The sequence below is a fragment of the Pungitius pungitius genome, chromosome 9 (genome assembly GCF_949316345.1).
Source record: "Pungitius pungitius chromosome 9, fPunPun2.1, whole genome shotgun sequence".
Classification (NCBI taxonomy): Eukaryota; Metazoa; Chordata; class Actinopteri; order Perciformes; family Gasterosteidae; genus Pungitius; species Pungitius pungitius.
In genome coordinates, this window is record NC_084908.1 from 7739473 (window position 1) to 7762497 (window position 23025).

At 41.6% G+C, this 23025-nt stretch overlaps 1 protein-coding gene across 1 annotated transcript in view; it reads left to right on the forward strand.

Annotated features, from left to right (window-relative positions):
• The window catches only part of LOC119217450 (teneurin-3), a 209371-nt gene that overhangs the window by 20543 nt on the left and 165803 nt on the right, over nucleotides 1-23025 (forward strand). The window contains 1 exon segment of the mRNA XM_062564357.1: nucleotides 12503-12569. The gene's annotated coding sequence lies outside the window, so the exon portion shown is untranslated.

Here is a 23025-nt window from a genome sequence, read left to right on the forward strand (position 1 = left end):
AACTGCTGGAGGTTGCTGATGCCACAGTATATATCTACTGTTTTATCATGCCCTGTATGTGTGAAAAAGACACGGAAACAAATGGAGAGGTGTGTGTGTGTGTGTGTATGCCATGACTGCAGGCTCTGATCACAGATAACCTTCTTGGTGTCCTCTCACTGACTCTTAATAAACACACTTCCAGTGTGTGTGTGTGTGTGTGTGTGTGTGTACCCAGATGCTGAAACCAGATGCTTTCCTTCAGACTGGAGGCGCCTAAGATAGTGACAGGGGGCAGACACACACAAGGTTATCGCACACAGACTTGTCGTATATAATATCTCAGGTAGTCCTGGACACATTTTGTGTCGCATGATATGAATTTAATATGAATGGCCTTTAAGGTATTTAAAGTTCAAGTGAAACTCAAACTGCGAAACGGATATGTTCAAATGTCAATGTTCAACGTACACCATTGTGCTTTTCTAATAATTATATTATTCTGTGTAGAATTACTGGAGTGCCCAGAATGTGTGATGATGTGCTGCTGTGTGTGTGTGTAATATATACTCTTCTGCATGCGCTTGGAATAAACCCCTCCACCACCTTTGGGGTCCAAATGTTTTTACAAAATATTAAAATAAATGTCAAATAGTTGTCTCCTATAACTGGTGGTTCTGGTCAGCATTGGAAATACACAAGGGCAAAGGGCAAAATTGCCAGCAAGAAATATAATTTTGCCCCACTGGGAGAGGTGAAAAAAATGCCCCCATCATTTTATCTAACAGTAATTATAGTTTAGTCAACTTGTCAAAAACATGATAGCCTTTATGACCTGGTCCAGTTCACAGTTGACGGATGTTGCGTGTGAGGCAAGAATCAGAGCTGTGCACGGAAATCAATTCCAGCCTCCGTCACCAAAAAATCCACGGCCCCATCGGCCATCGAAAAATGGAAGACACTATAGCTATGGGTGGAGGAAGACCACAAAAAGAATCACCCACATTTTGTGCAAGGTACCCGAGGCACTTGAACGTGCCAACAAAGAACTGCGTCGTTGTCCACCAGCACTGCAAATTGTTCTGCAGACTTTATCGAGGGGAGTGAAAACATCAATAAATGTCCTTTTGCCACCAGACGACCCAGCAACATACCATCGCTTAAAGTGAGTGTTAACTTACGTTAAGTAATAATTATTTGAATGATTTAGTTAGCAAGCTCATGTTAGCTATTTAATTCGCTACTAGGGGTTGCAAGCTAGCTAACGTTAGCTAAGTTACTGCCATCTTGTATTTAACAGACAGAACAGAATCAGAATCGTCTATTTGGGTAAAATATAATTAGTTGAGACTGCGTTTCCTTTGGGTTTCAAGGTTTAAATGTGTTCTTTGTTTTTACAGAAGCATGGACCAACTGTGGCCAAGTGGTCAAGCTGTTTGACATTGCTTAACATAATGCTAAACACGAAAAACTACAAAGAAATACAAATAAAAGTGAATGAGTATGATTAATGTTTTCTGTTTGTTTTGGTTTGAAAAATCTAAGAAAACACTCTATAGACTACTGCCTATGCAATGTAAGTCGCTTTAGATTAAAACGTCAGCTAAAAGACATGTAATGTAATAGTCTTGATGACAATTGCATTTACACTAAGCCCAATATTTATACCGTATTTGTCAGACTATAAAAATCAGCAGTGCACCCTACAATCCAGTGGCCCTTATATATGAATTATTGTTGTGCTTCCTGACCTCGAACCAATTTTATGTGGTACACTGCGCTCAAAAGTCTTTCAAAACGTTTAAGTACGACTTTGGTGAGCGACGAAGCCGCTCTGCTTGACGGATTGTCGGAGCCTTACACTGGCAACCATAAACCAATCAGAAAAGTACGCAGTACATTACCCCGGCTACTTTTTGTAATATTACGGTACATTTGTGTGTCTAAGGATCTCAAAAATGGCACCTGTTCATTGATATTGTACCCTATAATCTGGTGCGCCTTATAGTCCAGAAAATACGGTATTTATTATTTAAACTCTTATTTCAAAAAATTAAAGAAATGCACCCAATTTCTTAGAAAATGTCCCTAGTTTTCAGTCGGTGGGGGCAAAAATCGCCTCTTAAATAATATGTAAATTTTCTACCCTGGTGCTGGTGTTCCCAGTACATTTGTACTTACTTGTTAAGGTTTTGCAGCATTGATGTCGTTGCTCACACTGAGCACTCCCAACCAGGCAAAGGCTCTGAAGTGCATAATCGACAAGGACTAGGATAGAAATAGCTTCATTCTGCTGCCTACTGGCAACAGGAATCTTAGCCCGTCTTCAGCTTTTTAGAAGCGTGCGCATGCAGGCACACAACCTCATGTATCCAACACACACACACACACACAGAGGTATGCACAAACAGAAATATCCACGTTCTTTTTAAGACAAAATCTCTCTCTCTCTCTCTCTCTCTCTCACACATGCATGGTAAGGCTGTAAAGTGAAGGTTTCATAAATAAATTAAGTCACTCTGAACAGTGTGGTGTTGTTGTGGGAACAAGGGTGATGCTGCCATGACAACCTGAAGGGTCATGTGAGGTCATCTGCAGATATTGCCTGGACGCCATTACACAGTCAACTCTTTCTGCTCAGGTTGACTGTATGTGTGTGGAGACATTTGGCAGTATCTCTGTTTGTATAACTTGTATATGCATACATTCTGTATAAGTATGTGTATTTGTCTGTCTAATGAATGAAAGAAAATTAGAGAAAAGTCAAAGTATAAGCAGCAGGTAAACAAACAATACAATGCATGTTTTCGACAACCACAGCTGCTGTAATATAATTTGCTATACAATACAATTTCAATAACATGACAAAAAGAAGATTGTATGCGCAAAGACCACACGTAACTTTGAAGTCGCAGTCCAACAGCACCATGATATTGTAGAATATAAGGCTAACATGTGACTGCGTGCATTCACAAAAACACTGCAGGGAAGCTGTTGAGACCATCGGCCAAGTTCCGAATCTATGCTTCATCACTCACACCCTTATCTCTTTGCTTTTTTTGTTGTTACATTTATTTTGTCATCTTTAAAACGACATAAAAAAATTTAAAGCGGCGAGACACTTCCACAACTTGTCTCTGTCAGTGTGTGAGACATGCGCAGACACACACACATGCACAATCCAGGCGTTTGAAATCAAGTCAGAAATCATTGCTCAATGATGAACAATTATAGCCACGTTTTTTCTTACGCGACAATCACTGTCTATTATGATAATCAACTTCACACTAGGAGAGAGGGCACTTTGATCAAGATGGAGAGACAAAGGCAGATGCAGAGGAAGGAGAGGGTAGTTCTCCACTGACCGAACAAAGACAATTACAGCGACTTTCATGTGAAATGTCAAGATTATAAGCCTTTCAGCAAGACTCTTTTTTATGTTAAATAGATGTAGAACATTTAGTTACATGTAGAGGACACGTGTGTGTTTTTGTGTGTATTTGTGCTGTTGCCTTTACTGTCATTTGTCATTAAACTCTACTGTTGAGTGATATCCAGAAGTTCATTTATGCCATTTGATTGTTTAAAATGTCTATTAGGTCTGAATCAACCTACAAACAATAATACAATACATTATTAAATAATGAGGGCAGTTGTCTAGTGTGACAGGCCATGTGGGGAACTTAATACCATAATGTAGACTACGTAGCTGAAAACATAACAAACACACCTATTCTAACCCACACTGCCATCTTTTACTGAACCATGACAGGGAGGCTTGTGTAGTGATGCCATTGGGTACCCTGCACGTTAAAAAGCTAAGTCCTGATCCAGCATCAGATGAGGATAGGTTGGTTTATTATTAAAGGCCCTTCCTAACCATGCAACAACACATGCTAATCTTACCTCTGACCTTACTGTGCGTTGAGAGAGTTTGATATATGTTCTCAAGTCACGTTTAAATCTGCATCCGCGCTGCCCTTTTGTCGCGGGAATCGATCGGGAGAAGATAGGGGTCGTCCATTCAAAGGCCTGATTTTGGAGAAGGTACCATCTTCTTCTCTGTTGATTGGGGATCTTTGGAAACTGTTGGGGTGCTTGGGGAAGCTACAGCTGCTTGTGCCCTCTCAAATTAGAGCCAAATTGAGGGGATAGAATACTTTTTCTGTAGTGTTAACGAATCACTGCCTTTAGCGTATTCAGCTGTCAACGATTGCATGACCTCTCCATCTTTTAGTTGCTCACATTATAATTATATTTATTTTGTAGCTTCAAGGGCAGTATCTGCAGTTCCACTTCTTCCCAAGTGTTTTGCATTATTTAATATGTTTTTTAGTGGTTTGAGTCTCCTATACTTTGTGAGATGGAATGCAGCTAAGGAAAGCCAGCTGACATCTCATATAACAGATCATATTCATCAAAGGGTTAAATGGCATCGTTACAACTTTGCTGTTTGTCGGTTGTGTTTGATTGAGAAGATGATGGGTTTCAGCCTGCCATCTCTTTTTGTTTTTTTAATACACATGACTAGCTTTGATTATCCGAGGGTGTGTTTTCCTTCTCTTGATTGGTCATTAACCCTGAAACCAATCAGGAGAGAAAACTTTTTTAATGACCATGCTTATATACGTATAGAATATCTTACATGAATGAATCAATATTCTAACCAAAACTTCCATATAATCTACAATACATCTTGATGTCTAGATCCCATCTCGGCTGTAACACATTCTATGCCTCAAGATTCTTGTCACAGTGTGGGTTCATGTCCTGTTTCATCTTGTAGTTTCCTGCCTCTTGTGTCCATGGGTTAACTTCACTTCCTTCCCGCGTGTGCTTTTTCCTTCGGATTAGAAAATTTGCTTAGGAAGGTTTCTAACTGAAAATGAAAATGACCTGCAGGTGGTGTAAGTGGCCGCCATGATAAGAACTGTTTCAATTCTCTAATGCTAAGGAAAGGAGCTTCAATGCTTGCCTACCTAGCTCTTTTAGCATTAGAGCCACTTGACCTTCCTTTACGCAAGGACAAGATTCTTTCCCACAATTGCTTGCGGAAGCAATATATCATTTGGCCATTCACGAAAGATAACGATCGAGAACACAGATCATGTAAGTAACCGCAACTCATTTATTTTGCAGCCTTGTTAATAAAGTATGGAAGCCCATTTCCGCCACAAAAAAAAGAAGGGTTAGAAAGTCGAAATTATGACTTAAAAAGTCGAAATTATGAGATATGAAATTATGACTTAAGATATGCGCATGCGCAGCTTCCGTGACGCGGTCACAACGTCGCTGGTTTTGCAATGTATACGCTGTGATGTTGATTCATACACGGAAATTAATACTGTTAGTAATCAGCGATTTGTTTTCTGTATTCCTCAAAGGGGGATAACGTTCCACCGCGGTGTTTAGGGGATCCAACATCACTTTCACTGGAGACACAAGTTAATGACATCAGTGTGCAGCGGCATAACTACAATTTCTCCAAAAATGGACTATAAAGAAGCATCTTGGATCAAAGTGTGACTTTATTATGGAAGCCCATTTCCGCCACAAAAAAAAAAAAAAGAAGGGTGAGAAAGTCGAAATTATGACTTAAGAAAGTCAAAATTATGACTTAAAAAGTCGAAATTATGACTTAAGATATGCGCATGCGCAGCTTCCGTGACGCGGTCACAACGTCGCTGGTTTTGCAATGTATACGCTGTGATGTTGATTCATACACGGAAATTAATACTGTTAGTAATCAGCGATGTGTTTTCTGTATTCCTCAAAGGGGGATGACGTTACAGCAACATCAACATAGCTAGTGGTTTTTGAACCTACTGGTTTGGCTACGGGTGCGTGTTTGTTTTGCCCCGACAGCGGCAGATGTTGTCTGCCTCGGTCACCTGATTCGTCATACATTCGCAAACATATTGCTGAAAATGTTCAAAATGCATCCCATATCCAATGCAGCGATTATGATTGTATAAGTGAGCACTACATCACTGCCACGTATAAAGAAATAAATAAAAGAACATACATTTATTAAAAGATCGCCGCAACCTGGATTCGAACCCATGAACCCACGCCGTCGACCAACCGAGCTGTCAGGTGCCGCTGCTGATTTCAATACTTGTCATAAAATTGCACATCGTCAGTGGCAAGAAAACCTTTTGGTTCAGGGTGAGCCAAGACAACTGGTTTGGTTGGCGTATCATGGAACACTTCCAAACATGTGTATCGATACTTTTTTTCGAGAGGCTGCAGCCTTGCGCCACCGAAACATTTGGACATAAGAGGATTTTATGTTCAGAGGGTCATACAGTGACGTGCATCACAGACATTTAAGAAAGTAATTCAAGAAAATATATATTAATGAAAGATCGCCACAACCTGGATTCGAACCATGTCGAGCAAAATAACAACATATCCAGGACGGATGCCTTACACCATCGGCTACTGGAGCTTAGAGGTTTTACGGCTGTTTTTTGTACTTGTCAAATAATTGCACATCGTCAGTGACTAAGTCATAATTTCGACTTTTTAAGTCATAATTTCGACTTTCTTAAGTCATAATTTGACTTTTTAAGTCATAATTTCGACTTTCTCACCCTTCTTTTTTTTTTTTTTTGGCGGAAATGGGCTTCCATAATAAAGTAACACTTTGATCCAAGATGCTTCTTTATAGTCCATTTTTGGAGAAATTGTAGTTATGCCGCTGCACACTGATGTCATTAACTTGTCTCTCCAGTGAAAGTGATGTTGGATCCCCTATACACCGCGGTGGACTTCTCCTAGCTCCTCATGAATTCTCCTAACCATCTTTCCTTGACCCTATGACGTTTTCCACAGGGGTTAAGGTCATTTTTTGATGATTCGAATGCAGCCTGGGATTGTCTGCCGTGTTTCTGATTGTTTCTTCCTGTGTCCAATCACCTACACCTCCACAGTGTATTTAAACCATGTGTGTTCCTTGTCTCTCTGACCAGTGGTGTTACGTGATCACTCAGTCAGTTAATAGGGCCAGTTTTGCTGCGCTGCGATCCATTCAAAAAAGAGATGATACTACGTGATCCTGTGTCAGCCCGAAATGAAGCCAAAATGATGTAAATAAAAACAAGGGACAACTTTATTTGGATAGATTTTTTTGGATTCCTGATAAGACCATGAAAGACCTCAAAGAAAAAGGTGAAATTCTGTTTCAAACAGATACAACTCACTCATCACTGTACATTCGGCATTGAAGAAAAGCCCACGGATCAGCAGGTACTATGAAGAGACGGACAGATGGATGGATCGATGTTTGGAAGATGAAGAAGACATTTAGTGGGGGAGGGGAAGGGGGGGAAGCAGCTCCTTGCACACCTCTCAGTCATAAATATGGAAAAGGAACAGCACGGCTCAGCCAGCCCTCCTACGAGCAGAATGTTGTCCTGCTTCCTTGGCACAGGGGAAAGCTACAAGCTAAGTGAGATTCAGAACACGGATAAACAGACGAATGGATTACTGACAGGGAGACGTAGAGGCACATAACCTCATGAATAATAGAGCTGGGTAAAACTTTTCTTGCTCGCTAATGTTCTTGTAGTGTATGTAGACACTTGATAGGGTTATCTCTTTCAAAGTTAACAATTTCACTGTAGAACAAATACGTTTTAATGAGCTACATCTTCACAACCAAAATCCTTAACACTTTCCAGTGGTGTGTATGAGATTGCATGCAATGCTTGAATTGGTCACCACTGATGCCATGTGGAGACATACCATTTGTATCCATGGCATGGATGTTCTGCTCAAACAGCCTTGTAGTTCACCCTTTCCACCAGATGTTGGAACCTCGGCTGCATGTGGTCACGGGGGCGTCAGTGGGGTCAGGGGGCCCAATCAAGTCCTTCCAAACTAACCTGGGAATCTTTATGGACCTGGCTTTGTGCATGAGGACATTGTCATGTTGAAATAGACAATATGATCATGATAATAATAAGATATTTTCATTATTACATTTGGAAACAAAATTGTATCTTAATGAACTCTTGACTTTGTTGTTGTGAAGTGGTAAAGTGTCACGAGGTAGTTGTGAACAGACATGGATAGACGGATGGATAGACGGATGAGATGGGTGTAGACGAGCTGCAGGGTGATTCAGGTCCACATGTTAAAGAGGTTGGGAGGTGACAGTGGACATGTGCCTCATTATCGCTTTAGCAGTGCCAACCAGATGCAGCGCTGGTCCTCCTCTTGTCATTTCCATAACCAATAAATCATATTTTTCTGGAATGGATTATTATTGTGTATATATATACACAATAATAATCCATTAATTACAATCCATTAATTCCAATTTAGTAATATATATATATATATATATATATATATATATATATATATGTAAACATTCTCACATTACAAATCATTAGTTTTTGAACATCAGAAGGTGGATCATGAAAGAAATTGCAGTTGATAAACTGATTGTGTTTTCGCCCTATATGTTTGTATGCTTATGTGACTGGATTCTGCACGAGATGTACTCTGAAGACAGTCAGCTCATGGTGGACTGGAGACTCTCTAGGTGTGAATGCCAATGTGCCCACTTGTGTGAGAGGCTCCTGTGACTGGAGATCTCTGAGCGTTCCCATGCCACAGTGACGTTGCTGTCTTCACCCATCTGTTGAGAGGCAGCCGTAAGGCTTCTTAATGGCGATAGGTCTGTTATAAGGATGAAGCCACGGATCAATTTGAATCCAAAGCCCTTGTTGTTTTCTCCCATCAGAAGGTGGTTGGTACAAATCAAAGTTAGAGGAGCTGAGCCAGATTTCTGAGGGGTTTCGTCTTTTGACTCGTACTGCTAGGGGACAAAGCGCATGCAGCGTGGGTGCATCTCCAACCCCAATGAACATGGGGATAAGGGAAAGGAACCTAAAATAACCCATTGAGCTTGCTTTCTATGCTTTTCTATGCTTTATAAAAAACCGTGTATGAACTGAACTCTGACGGTATACTGTCACGAGCTCCTTATGCCCCTCTAGAATGGTTATTGTTTTTAGGATTATGTGACTGCATTCAACCTGAGCCATGTTGAGTTTTCAAACATAATGAATCAATAAAGGTTATTGATCATTTGTTCATTTGGTCGATCATTGTCAAGCGCTGGATTCATAATGTAAGATGGGTAAAATAATACAGAAATAAGTGTCATGGTTTTATATCTAGAAATGTGAACCCCCCCTCACAAATATGTTTAGTATGCATATTAACGGTACTTCACAATCCCTCTCATTTGCGTGCTGTTCCACTTTGTGGCTTTTGCATGTGCAGAATTGTTATGGGGTGAATAGTTGTTTATTCATCGTCATGGAGTAGATTTGGCTGTTGACATGAATTAGCGAGTTAATACGAATCTCTCTCCCTGCACTCTAAAAGCTCTTCTACTGATTACTGAGAGTAGGGTAAGATACCGAAGGGGGGGGGGGGTTATCCAACACTTCTCCCTTAGATCTGGTCTCAATGTTACATTGAAAAGTTAGACCTTTGATGTGTGTGTGTGCTTTCCTTTTTTTAAAATTTGAATATCTTTCTGATGTTATTCATGAACCTTTTCTATTCGTTGTAATGTCTTGTCATGTCTTATTATCTATGTCTAACGTCTATTGTTTGTATTATCTGTTTTTGGGGGTTAATGGTAAACTGGTGTACTTGTATAGACTTTTCTAGTCTTCTGACCTCTCAAAGGGCAAATGAGCCTCAGCCTCCAGGTGTTTCGCTTCCTCTTCCTCCACACATTCATGGAGGGCCATGTCTGTGTAGTGTATTATGAACACACTCATACTGTGTCATAAGTTCAATGTGCACATACTGTAAGTATTCATGACAGAGGTGTGGACTCGAGTCATGTGACTTGGACTCGAGTCAGACTCGAGTCATGAATTTGATGACTTGAGACTCGACTCGACAAAACGTACAAAGACTTGCAACTCGACTTGGACTTGAACACCGATGACTCGTGACTTGACTTGGACTCGAGCCTTTTGACTCGAGAAGACTTGCTACTTCCCATGAAAACTGGGGGAAAACATTTTCACACCACCGCGCCGCTCTGTTTATCTGCATCTGTCAAATAAATGTGCGCCACCTGTATGCAGAGAGCGCTGCCTGAACAACATCCAATCACTGCAGTCCATTTGACCGTATCAACGAGACAGCTCGTTCATGGTTACAAAAATCGGGATTTTTGAACCCGGATTCAGACTCCGATGGAAATCCTCGCCAACATTATGTCAACGTCCGTTTTAAAGTAGTGTAATGAGCTGAGTTAAAGTTATTAGTTAATCGGTTATGCAGATGTTGCATGTGTTCACGTTATGCTCCGTTACCAGCTGTAGTTACGCGAGACAACACGAGTTTTGGGGGGCCGTGTATGCGGAAGTGTTCGTTCGGCGTGGTGACGGCCAACAGTGACCGAAGTTGAGTTCTTTTATATAAATAAATGCACCGGAGTTGCAAGCCATCGCCTCCTTATTTGCGCTGCAGCATTGGGGTGAGCGTTACAGTACTATAACACAGTCACAGTCGATCCACCATTACCCTTCCCTTCGTAGTCTAGGTCTGTGAGGCAGCGCACCATCACCCAGGGTTCCCCCGTCCCCACTATAATAAGAGGACTTGAATTGACTCGAAAATAAAATGGTACGACTTGTGACTCGACTTGAGACTTGTTGGCTTTGACTTGTGACTCGACTTGGGACTTGCTTCGTCTTTGACTCGACTTGACTCGGGACTCGAGGGCAATGACTTGAGACTTGCTTGTGACTTGCATAACAGTGACTTGTTCCCACCTCTGATTCATAATGCTCATAACAACATTCAAAACACATTGTAGAGCATTTCATAATAATACAGTATAACAACACAGCAGGAAGCAGTGCGAGGACCGGGTATTGTCCATCATTTGAATTAGCTTATTACAGCGTATTTGTTCCAAATGTTTTGATGCACTAGCAGTCTGCACAAATTCCACAGAGAACGTCTAGCTAAAAGGGATTGATCCTGTTTATGTGACTCATTGTATTTGTTAGTGCCGAGTAAGGTGAAAGGATTGAATAGAGACGAGATTCTTTGATCCCGTCAAGCTTTAATCAAAGAAGCACAGCTATGCTCTTCATCAGTGTGATGGGTCTTCATCCACTACATTACACAAGTACTCAACCTGTGAGAGGCATTAAAGAGGGCTCGATGAAATATGTTAGGTCAGTGTGGATTCAAACTAGTTGGTCGTGTGAACCAATATTCCAACATCGAAGCAGTTTCCCAGTGGAGGAAAAGGAAAGGCGTGTGATGTTTAAGATTTACACCGTGCAGCTTGCAATAATTATTTTAGTAATCAAAGAATCTGTTGATTTATTTTCAGATTAATTGATAAATCAGATTTAAGAAAAACCCTGATTCATTTCCAACCCTTATTAAAAAACATAAGGGTTGGAAATGCACACTTATGCTTTACATCTGCCAAATTTATAGGCTTTTCAAAAAATAAAGTGCACAAAAAAATATTTTAGCTTAAAGAGACCTGAGCTGTCAAAACACTAAATCATTAATACAATATGAAGAAAAATACAAGTGAGAAAACAGCGCTGGTCCTTCTTGACAAGTGTTGCCCAAGCGTTTTTTCGACTCCAGCTTGGACCCACCTGACTCTCCGCTTGTAGTTTTTTGGGGATGGCTATAAGCCAACTTTGAAATAATGAAGTTTGTAAAGAAGAAGCATACCGTATGTTGACAAAGGCTTTATTTTTTGCTTTGTGTTCTGTTGAGATGTGTCACAATTGCTGCTAGTGATTTCATTATTATTGTCTATATCCATGAATCTTTGCTTAATCAAGCCCATGTGATGACAGCACCGTTGTGTATTTTCAAACCGCTTATGTTAACTTTAACAGGAACAATGGCTGCGCAGTAGCCAAGAGGCAGAGGCGGATGGTGTCATTTTATAAAACAATGTGAAAAGAAAACAACAGATAACCAAGAGTATATCTGGCGCTCGCCAAACTAAATGAAACTATATGAGCCACCCCAGGGCCGCCATCCGACTAACCAGGGTCCTCTCCTAACCTGTCTCCTCCCTGCCTTTTTGTACCCCCGTGATGAGGAGATGAGGTCCAGGTGTGTCTCCTGGCACACCTGATCTCGATTCCACAGAGGGTGTAGGGGGGAGGCCTTTGGCTGGAACATACACTCCCTCCACTACTCTGCCCCTCAAGGGAAGGCAAAAGACAAATAGATCAAATCATTTTGTGTAAGACGTGGGTTAGCGAGAACCTCCATTATATTGCAGAGATGCGACACTGAAAAGACCCCATCAAATCTTTATTATTTACCACTTTTCTGAAAATTTGAGCCTTCTGAATAATACTTAATTCACAGGAAATTCTGCTGTTTGAATGCATAGCAGCAACAATGCGTCATCTAAAACACACTGACAAGCATACAGGAAGGTGATTCATCCCCCCGGAGCTTCTACATGTTCTTGTCTCTTTGTCCTTAGACGTACAAGCACAGAAGGGAGTGACACCAGTTGGCAGTGGACCATTGCCATTCCCCTCAACAAGTTGGTAGGTGGCACTCAAGGCCTCTCACTGTCTCTCCATCTGTGTCTCTTGTGTTTCTCACAGGATCCCTGCTCGCCATTGTCTGTCTGCCTCTCAGCTATTCCACATACCATATATTCCACTGCCTATTCTCTTCATTCTTGTTGAAATTGTTTTCGGCTGCTCTCTCTAAATCTCCCGTTAAAAAGTGAGAAGATTAGTACCAATTTGCCTTGATTGGGCTATTCTTCTAGCAGTTGCAGGGGAGAAAAGACAAAAATTCTGCTCTGCAATTTGAACATGTGCATGGAACAAGTGATTGCGATCAATAAAAAATGAGATGGGTGAAAAAGAAAAAGAAAATAAATGGGGGAATGAATTGCCAATTTCTGTTCTTGTCAAGTGTTTTTGGAAGGCAGCTCTTGAGGAAAAGCTGTTTCTACTGAAGGACTCTGAAAGCTGTGTGTGTGTGTGTGTGTGTGTGTGTGTGTGTGTGTGTGTGTGGTGGTTCTGCATTCAACAGCTGACATTTTCTTTGACTTCACAATAGTAAATGTGGGATTACAAAGTTATTGTTGTTATAAAATAATTGTTTTATATATGTCATCTTAAATATTTTAAAGATTGGACGCCTAATCTTACAGTTTATTGTGAGTATGGTGAGGAGAAAATGCCTCCGTCTTATTTCTGTCAGGGGGACGTCATGTCATTGCTGTGGGGCTGCAGGCAAACACATGGGGAAGGAACATAGTAATAAGGGGGACTAAGTGGTCTGTGCAGTTACAAGTCATCCCGTTTCCATTTGGCTTGTTTGAACTCATGTCACAGCTGTGGTGAGAGGCTTAGCTACAGCGGATGCTACTTGAGTTTTATTATCAGTGAAACAAAGGTACCACAGCAAAACTCTAACTTCAGATCACAATAATATTGTGTTATTGTTACGGTTGATGCATACATGTGAGGTGTGTTTTCTTGTTGTGCCATGAGCAAATCAGCTTAAACCCAAATTGATAATCTATAAATGCCCTGTATGAATTTGTTATTCTGTCGGTAGTGGTGGTTCTTAGAATACATAGGTCAACTTAGCTAATATCGCCCTAACCCGAACATACGCAATTTGAAAACGTTAGTAATGTTAATTCATACATTCCCAGATATGTTGACAGCAAGAGAGATTAGGTCAACAGAAAACTTCTGCTCGACATAACTCTGCTTTACTATAAACCGCCACTGTATTTTCTCTAGTGGCTTGTATATAGAAACATCGGTTACATCATTTTTTCCTTTAATGGAGACCGAATAAGTAAGGGATTGGCTAAGGGCTCCCACAGACAAGAGACCAATTCCTATCAATGACCACCGCAGCGGATATTGACGTTTCAATTATTAAAAGGCGCACGCTGGGTCCACGTTGTCTGCAATTCTTGTTGTAAGGGCATGTTGGTGTGCAGAGTCCGCAACTGGAGGCCTGCTTGAAAATAAATACAAGGTGTGAAGACAGAGCCAGAATGACTGAATGAATGAGTGATAAAAATGTCTGTGGGGCAGATGGATAAATTCAAAAAGATTTACTCGAAGAGCAGGAAGACAGGCAAGCACACCCATAGCTCACGTAAAAGCACAAGCTTTAAATACAGTCGTTGAGCAAAAAGGAACAGAAAGACAGTAATCCAAGTTCCAACATGTAGGGGGGTAGATGCTTAGAAAGTGTAGCGGTGAGAACACTGATCCACCTTTTAGGAAGAATACATTGAAATGGACAAATTAGGTAATAACACTCTTCAATCAGACTGTCATACAGACAAATGGTTATATTGAGATGGTGTTGATCTGTCACTTTTCCCTCTGTGCACAGCGGACAGTGCAATCTTAAAAAAGCATATTATGAATTGATCAAGACTGCAAATTAAAAAGCAATCTGTACGGTTCTTAGTGTGATGAGTCAATCTGTGTTGCCTTTTCATTTTATGAAGCCTTAACCCCCTGATGGCTGTAGCTATGCTGGTACAGTGGGTAGGCCACAAATAGTTAGGTTTTAGTTCCCATGGTTCCCTTTGGCAGGCCCAGTAACCCAGGATTGTTCCAAATGTGTGAATGTGAGAGAAACATTTGAACTGCTTCTGGAAGGTCTGCCCAATTACTTTGATGGAATGATTACTTCTTCATTAAGTTAAACCCACAGCTGCATTTAAGATTAAATCCAATTCCTTTCTCCATTCCAAAGTAGAGTATGCAAAGAGCAAGTAGATTGAAGTTGTTGCTAGCTGCTGTGTACTATTATGTATTGGATGGTTTTCTTCTTTTTTGTCATTGGCCCTTGTATACCCACTTTGTGTTTATTATGTTAAAAACTTAGTGACTTTTGTCTTTGACAAGTGTAATACACATTACTTACTAAGTGTTCCAATATTCATCTCTATATTTTACTCCTTTGTGCAGCTCTGAGCTTACAGTCCATTTACGGACACCTGTATTGTTCAGAAAGGAATCAAGCAGAAAAACATGAATTAAAACAGTGGGAGTGGAAGTAACAGAGCTTGTTTGAATTGCTGTCTGTGTTGGTGGACTGAATCTGAACAAACATGTTACATCACATCTTGTCTCTCAAGAAGCAACAGACTGCCAAAAACCCACAGCACAAAAGTTTGACAGAAAAAGAGGCTGGGGCCTGCAGGACAGTGCACCCTCTATGTAACTATTAAGAATCCGAATCAGGAGCCATTTATTGCCACCTATGTTACGCAGAGAGGAATTTGTCTTGGTTATTGGTGTGATACAAGAATAAATGTACAAGCAAGATAAACAGATAAGTATGTTGCAACATGTATGGTTTTCTATGCAATTGCTCAAGCAATGTTTTGCTGTCTTCCGTTGCCGTACTGACTTGACGGGTTCACATTCATTTTTCCAGTGTGGTACACGGTACATGCAAAAGCTAAGCTCCCAGTCCCTTCCATCTCGACAGAAACCCACCTCCAGTTTACTCTAAACTTCAGTAGTTGATGGTCACACCACCAAGCCCAGGGAAATGACCTCAGAACTGGAGTAATGTGGTCCACTCTCCTTGTCTTAGTGAGGACTCGAGCTGCAGTCTTCTCACTGACTTTACAGATACTTGAACACAGCGTTACAGTAGTCCAGTCTACTGAAGATGAGTTCATGGACATGTTGTTTCAAATCCTGTTGAAACTTGGAATGTCTTCATGTGAATGTTCAGGTGGAGGGCTGAATCCATAACTACACCTAGATTTTTTTTTTCTTCGTTGTCTGCTCGAAAAAACAATCCTTCTGTTTTATCTTTTCTAATTGAATGAAATTCTGGCACATCCAGTTGTTTATTTGTCCAATGCATTTACCCAGCACTTGAATAGGATTATAGCATAAGCCATCTCCTTATCTTCTATTCCACTCATCTTCTCTCCCTCCTGTGTTTGAGCATCTTCTTTTCCACGTGGTTTGTGTTTGTTTGCATTCATCACAGCTGCCCCTTACATGCCACCATCGTAGCTACTCACACATAAAAGCACTGCTAGCAAGATGTTGAGAATGCATGCCATACATGTATGTGTTGAGGCACTGAGACCCGCTGACACAGAAAGGCACACATGCACAATTGGTCTTTTGTGTTATAGCCAGTTGAAAGCTGCTACCTGAACCAAAAGGAGGAGGTGAGGTGATATGGGGGAAGAAAACGGTAAAATGAGAGAAGGGAATGGAGAAATCTAACCTTTTAAAAAAAAATCCAATCCATCCAATTTCATCAGAAGTATCCGATATAAAAAGTTGTACGGCATTAAAAGCAGAGGGTCTGAAACAGGAGAGCAAAACACAAATAGGAGACAATAGGGAGAAAGGAGAGATGGAAGATATGGGGCAAAAGGACAGAACGGAGGCCTGAGAAGAGGCTGGCCACTTGGAATCAATGGACTCATTGTTAACAAGGGTTGACCTTCCATCCCTCCCCGCCTACACTAGGCCCTAACCCCTCCCTCAAATCCCTCACTCAAACTGCTCAGCGTATCTGTTTGTGTGTTAGGTACTGTATCCACCAGCCACCTCGGATGTCAGATAATAGTGCCAAACAGATGTTTGTGTGGAGTTTGCCAACAAAGTTGGATCATGATGGTTTTCTTCACCCTGTCGTTTCTATTACCTTCAATGAGGAGGCTATGCTTTCGGTTCATTTGCAGAAATAGTTTGGCCCATTTTGGTTGAGGGGTATAGTGTGGGCAACACGCTACAAAGAACCCACAATATCTTAATCATAAAATTGCTTATTGCCATGATGGAGGTTATGCATTCTCAATGTGTTCTTTATGTCGTAGACTGTTCATGAATATCATTATTTTTTTAAATACACTCATATATTTTGTGAAGTATAATAGTTTAGTCAATAATTCAGTCCGTATGTCGGTGTGCCCTTGGATAGACACTTTTCCAAACATTTCCCTCATAGCTGTGAGTACTGTTGAGTTTAAAAACCTTTAGGCTGGAACGAAGAACTTATAAGTTATAATAAAGTGTGTTTTTGTGATGCTGAGGTTTCCTGATCCTTCACAGTCCACAGGCTACTACTCTCTATGCTTACGCTCAAGAACCACAAACCAAGAACAACATTTCAGGCATAGTTATTGGTTAACATGCTGGTGTCTGATTTATTACGTTTATTAAATAGGGGCGGATCAACCTGTGGGTTGGTTAAAAGTTGGTGCAAAGGTGTATTCCACGCCACCAGCTCTGTCCTCTCCTCTTACCGTATACAAAAGTTTAAACTTACACAAAACATAGCAGGCCTCCATTTTGATTTATAGTGGGGCCCTCTTTCTGATAATCCCTACATTCACAATTAGTTGGCTTGAGTTATAAAAGAAAGAAAGAAGAAACTACAGTTACAAAATAGTGTAACACTTTGCTGATTGTTACACTTTGATTATACCTTCGGCCTTAGCCATCTTTGAATGAATATAATATGGCTTAGCACCATATCACCATTATCATCTAATATCGAACACACTATAATCGTAACATGGGCTAGATCATCATATTTCATAACAAATGTTATATTTAAATATAACAAAAGTTTCAGTACTCAGGGCTGTACTATCTGTGCACCTATGGCATCTTCTTTTCCCAAACACGGACCTGACTCAGAAGAACAACTCCCTCAAGAAACATTTAATGGGGATAAAATAAGGAAGCAATCTAGACAGAAATCCTCTCCCTGGACGAACATTACATTATGGGTGTCATGTCTACAGTATCCAATGACTTATAAGAGCATCCAACACACTCTAGCAATACTTTTAGCTTTTAATTTGCTAGCATATCGTAGTTGCTATTAATGCACCCAAGGTCAACTTATTTGGGTCACTGAAAAATTTAGTTCCTCACCTTTTTTTAGAAGAAGTTATCTTTTCACAATGTCAGCCAGCTGTCTACACGGCATCTTTGGCAGGATGCCTTTTTTGTAACAGTAGGGTTTTTAAAGCAGTTTTAAATCCAATTTCAGGAACCTTACTGAAAGAGATTCTCAGAAGTGCGCTAGCGGGTAACCTATGACTGACCCGGCCTCATTGGCCAACAGCAATCGATATTTGTGAAACCCTGCAATGTGTCCATCTGTGTCGGACTGTCCTTGAACTGGACACGGAACACCCAACCCCCTCCAGCAGAGGTGCTTCTGGCTGCCCCTGCTCTCACCCTGGACAAACACATACATGGATTAGTGTGGTTTCTCTAGGATGCTTTTTGTAAAATGTCATTGTTTCCTTACCTCTATACGATATTGCTTTTTGGACTCTATGCCTGTTTTATCAAAAAGCCCACTTCCCTGTCCGGTTATTCTCACTAAATCTCTGTGTGATGTTTTTTTGCTTACAGACAACTCTAGCTCTCCAACTGTCTTTATTTTTCTCATCCCACCCTCTTTTTTAATCTGAGGAAAGAGATGGAGATTAGGTGGGGCAAAGGGAAAGGTATGAGAGAGGCAGAGAGAGACAGAGAGAGAGAGAGAGAGAGAGAGATTATCCGACCAGAATTGGAAACTCAGGAGGGATAATGTGAGAAGTATATGAAAGAAAAATAAGAGAAACCAGAGCGAGAAGGAGACAAGCACCAGAGCAAAGGGAGAAAGGGCAGGGTGGACGATGATGGAGTGTGACAAAATATAAGAAAACCTGATGGGTGGAATATTTCAGATCATTTTACTTTTGACTCAAATATCCTAACTGGGACAGATGGACAAAACACTTGAGGTAGGTCGCCATATAAACCTCAGGGCATGTGCTCTGTATAACTGACATTATGCTGCACTTGAACTTTTGAATGGAAGTAGATCAGGGCCTTAAGCTGATGGATATCAAGCTGGTTATGTTTCAGTCCTTGAAAGAAGACAATTCTACAGAGCATATGTGCATTGTCAGCTATTTACATTCAAGTCAGAGTGTAAATCAAACAAGTGTGTGGGGAGAAGTGAGTTAGGAATTGTCTGTTGAGGAGAAGAGGCGAGTTAAAAGGTGAAGGAAGAAGGGGAAAATACAAGCAAGTCAATTTCTTCCTTCGGTATGGATTGACATGGGTGACTGGAACACAGGGGCCAGATAATGACAATGACCTCACTGATCAGCCTTCATGTTCCCTTTCAATTGTATCCTGAAGCGAATGACTAGTAACCTGCCAGTTTTAAAATAACATAACCTGGTTAGCTCTGGATTAACAAATATACATCCATGGTGACTGCTTGAATCAGATCACATGATCTCTGAATTAGTGAGAGCACCTTGGATCCAAAGTCACATGCTCTGTGCTTTGAATGGTACCGTTGATTATATAAACATGTCACATATTCAAGTCATTTTTGTTTGGAAATGACCTTTTTTTACTGGATTGAGTTCAGGACTGGCTCAGAAGCAAACACCGAACCAGGATCAGGGGTAGAACAGTCTTTATTTTAACAGTAACAGGATTGACTTGGATGGATTTCACGTGGATCAACACAGGACAACTGGAAACGGGCATGAACATAAAAGTATCAGAGAGGAGAGGCATACGTAGCCTGACTTGTAAGACCGGAACTTTGCCTCATTACGGGCGTGGCCATGGGAGGCCGAACACAGCACATGACATGGAAATGACACAAGGCACACAAGGACAGGAGATTGGAGAAAAAAAAGAGATCTCGCTCAAGGGTGAAGATGTGCCTCACAATGTCCAATGTCTAATATGAGACTCCGTTACACTTGAGCTGTAAGGTGAGTGGCTTAGTGCTGCCTTCACGTTGACAAGACTGAACTTAAGCGGTACATAGTTTGGGTGGGCTGAGATGATCAAACTCAGAGATACTCGTTATTAGCAGCTGGCAGCTTCAACTGGAGATATCAGTGATAGATCATTTAAAGATAATTTGGTCAACGAGCAGTATCTGTCAATGTCCTCCCTTATTTCCTTAGTCAATACACACTCTCTGGAGTTAACTGGCGTGTGTGCAGATGGTCATGAAAATAAATAGGGGACAAGTGTTGCCCAAAGGCCTCTTAGATGGACAGTGACAGTGTATGTGCGTTTCTCTGCACACAGTTGTGTACATGCCCCTAAGCTGTTTCGAGGGTGACCGTGATGAGACAGCTTCCCTCTTTGACGTACAAACAGACACTCATACGCTTGAGGCAGTTGTCAGTTCCAAGTGACAGGATCATTGTGAGAAAGCTGACCCCAGCTGAATGATTAGCAATCGTCTGGTAACTGCATGGTGGTCTACAGAAATAAGTAGTGTGGATGGAGCGCAAAGGCAAAATCCTTAGCCCCCCATTTAGATTTTACATCTAAATGAACGTCACCAACATTTCAGTTGGTCGCGCTGCCTCTCATTTTTCCTTTTGGAAAGCGGAGGCACACAGAGCGGACATGGACCGGTGAAGAGAAGCAGTGAACCCACCATGTTAGAAAGTGTACCACTACTGTACTTGCTTGGATGTATTGTTCAGTGTGTGAGACTCTGTTACCAAGCAACAACCGTGTCCCATAGCAACATTTGCATGAGTTTTGGCGCGTTTTCGGGATTTACCCTGAATGTCGTCATCCTGTTTGTGAGTTCCGGATCTCTGTCGGCTTTTGATTTGAAGTATTTCTGTTTTCAACTCTGCATTTGAGTTCTGCTTGGATCCTTATCCATCTCCGCCACCTGATGAGCTGGTCATGGGTTCAGCTTCAGTTTGGGTAGATGACCCAGCCAATGATTACGAGGGACAAGTTGGAGCACTCGGGGGTGGATCATCACCTGGTATGGATCCTGGAATACCTCAACACTTGCAGTATGTGCGGATGTTGAGGTATGTTGAGTGTGAGTTGGCCTGGTGTTCTGCAGCACCAAGGGATTCCACAAGGGTCTCACTTCCTTTTCCCACTTTACACCTCGGACTTAGCTGGCACTAGTCTGCTTACTGCCACATGCTACATTCTTCTGACAACTCTGCAATTGTAAGCCTTATCACGGACGCCAACTGAAGAACGGAACCAGGACTTTATTGGCTGATGCGAGTGTAGATCTGAAAAGTAATTAAATGTTCACTTGAACATAAATTGGATAGGACGGAAAGCACAAACATACTGTCTAAAAGGGACAGGGCAGACTCTATCATCACAATTGTAGACAAGAGGACACTAAAGAGACGGCAGTCTGTCCATCTCGGGAGAGGGATCTCTCCTCCGACGTTCTCCCTAAAGTTTCTTCCCTTTTTTCCCCATGGAAGGGGGAAAACAATTTTGGGGGAGTTTTTCCTGTAAGCCCTCTGAGGCTAATTTGTAATTTGCTGCTTTGGGCTATACAAAATAAAATGAATTGAATTGAAGAGGACCAGCTGTGTGGTGGTGGCCTAGCCATCATCATCGATGGACACCTCCCACGCCATGCAGGAAACTGGCAGATGCTTCGCCCGCAGTGTGTGGAGGTGTGAGTGCTCAGGACTGCAGAGAAATCACCAGAAGAACAAATCCTTTTGAGGCCCAGCTAATCCCAGCATGCAGTGCAGACTGATAAGCATTTCAATTTAAGTTACGTGACGTTGGTAACTGATTTTTAAATACACATAAGATGTAAGAAGAAACCAGGCTGTCCCTGTCAACTGAATATCCCATGGGTCCTAAGTCCCCCCATGTATGTACTAAACAACTTACCCGACCAGCCGGTGTGCTGTTCTGTGGTATGATTATAAACTACTTCTACATTTTTTGTTTTATGGAGCAGGAGGAAGCAGCATAAAGCTGAAGGAGATTGATGTGTGTGTTGACATCCAGCAACTGTAGCGTTAGATACCTTTAGTCATATCACAAGGTTACAATTTAAATAGCTTGTTTCATATGCAAGAAAAAAAAGGCATTCATTGAGCGCCAACATATATACTGGAATAAGGTATCATAAACAGTGAGATTTCATGTACAAGGACCTGAGACATACATGTGATCATCAGGAGACCCATGTGTGAGTCAGTGTGACACTCAAATATCTGTGACCGTCATATCCTGAGACATGAGTGGTCGGAGATCTGATCCCTGCTGCCCATAAGTTTTTATAGAAACAGCGATAGTAACCTGCCATGCCCAAGAAATGCCTAAAGCCTAAGTTCTCGCCTTGTGATGGGCACTGGTAGCGACACAATAGTTTTTGCGAAAAATCTGTGCAGAAGCGCAGGACTACCGTCAGACTTGCCAATAAGCACGGAGAACTCCAGGGCCTATAGCTGGGCTTGGCAAGACCGTTCTCTACAAGATAACAAACCTCTTCCCTCATATGCATGCTGCTTAAGGGGAGCGGGATCGCCCACATCAATGTCATGCTCTTGGACACTTGTACGTGATATAATATCTTTTAAGATACTAGGATACCTGCCTAGCAAGTTTATCAAAACCCTATTGTGAAGCGTGGATAGATAGGACAGCTGCTGGTCGATTGTAGACAAGACCTCAGAGTTAGCTAGCCTACCACTCAGATGACATTCACAGGCCGTCATCAAGTCAACCTCCAACACAGGCTGATCACCAAACAGAGAAGAAACCCCTACCACACTAAAGTCTGAGGTCCTCTCTGGCCCTCTTGCCCAGCCTCTCTGGGATGAAAATATTTCAGCATTGTTAACATGACACAAACAGATTTTACGTCTACGCTCAAGGGTACAGGGTACTGGGACCCCCCAGACTCCCCTTATTTCTAACCCTGCATTAATGTGCCAAATTCTGCAGCCATCAATAGGCCGGAGCGTGTTTTAGTGCTGGTGCCCAGCTGCCATGTCACCAGTTTAGGCCCATTGCTATAATGACAGATTCAGCCCAGGTCTGGCAACCATCTTTGGGCCAGAACCTGTTTCTGTCCTGGTTGCCCATACACCCAGCTGCTTTGGCAGTCATTAATGGGCCAGATCTTGTTTCGGTGCTCATTTCAGATGAACCCAGCGGCCAACTTACAGGAAACACATCAGCAGCCGAAACC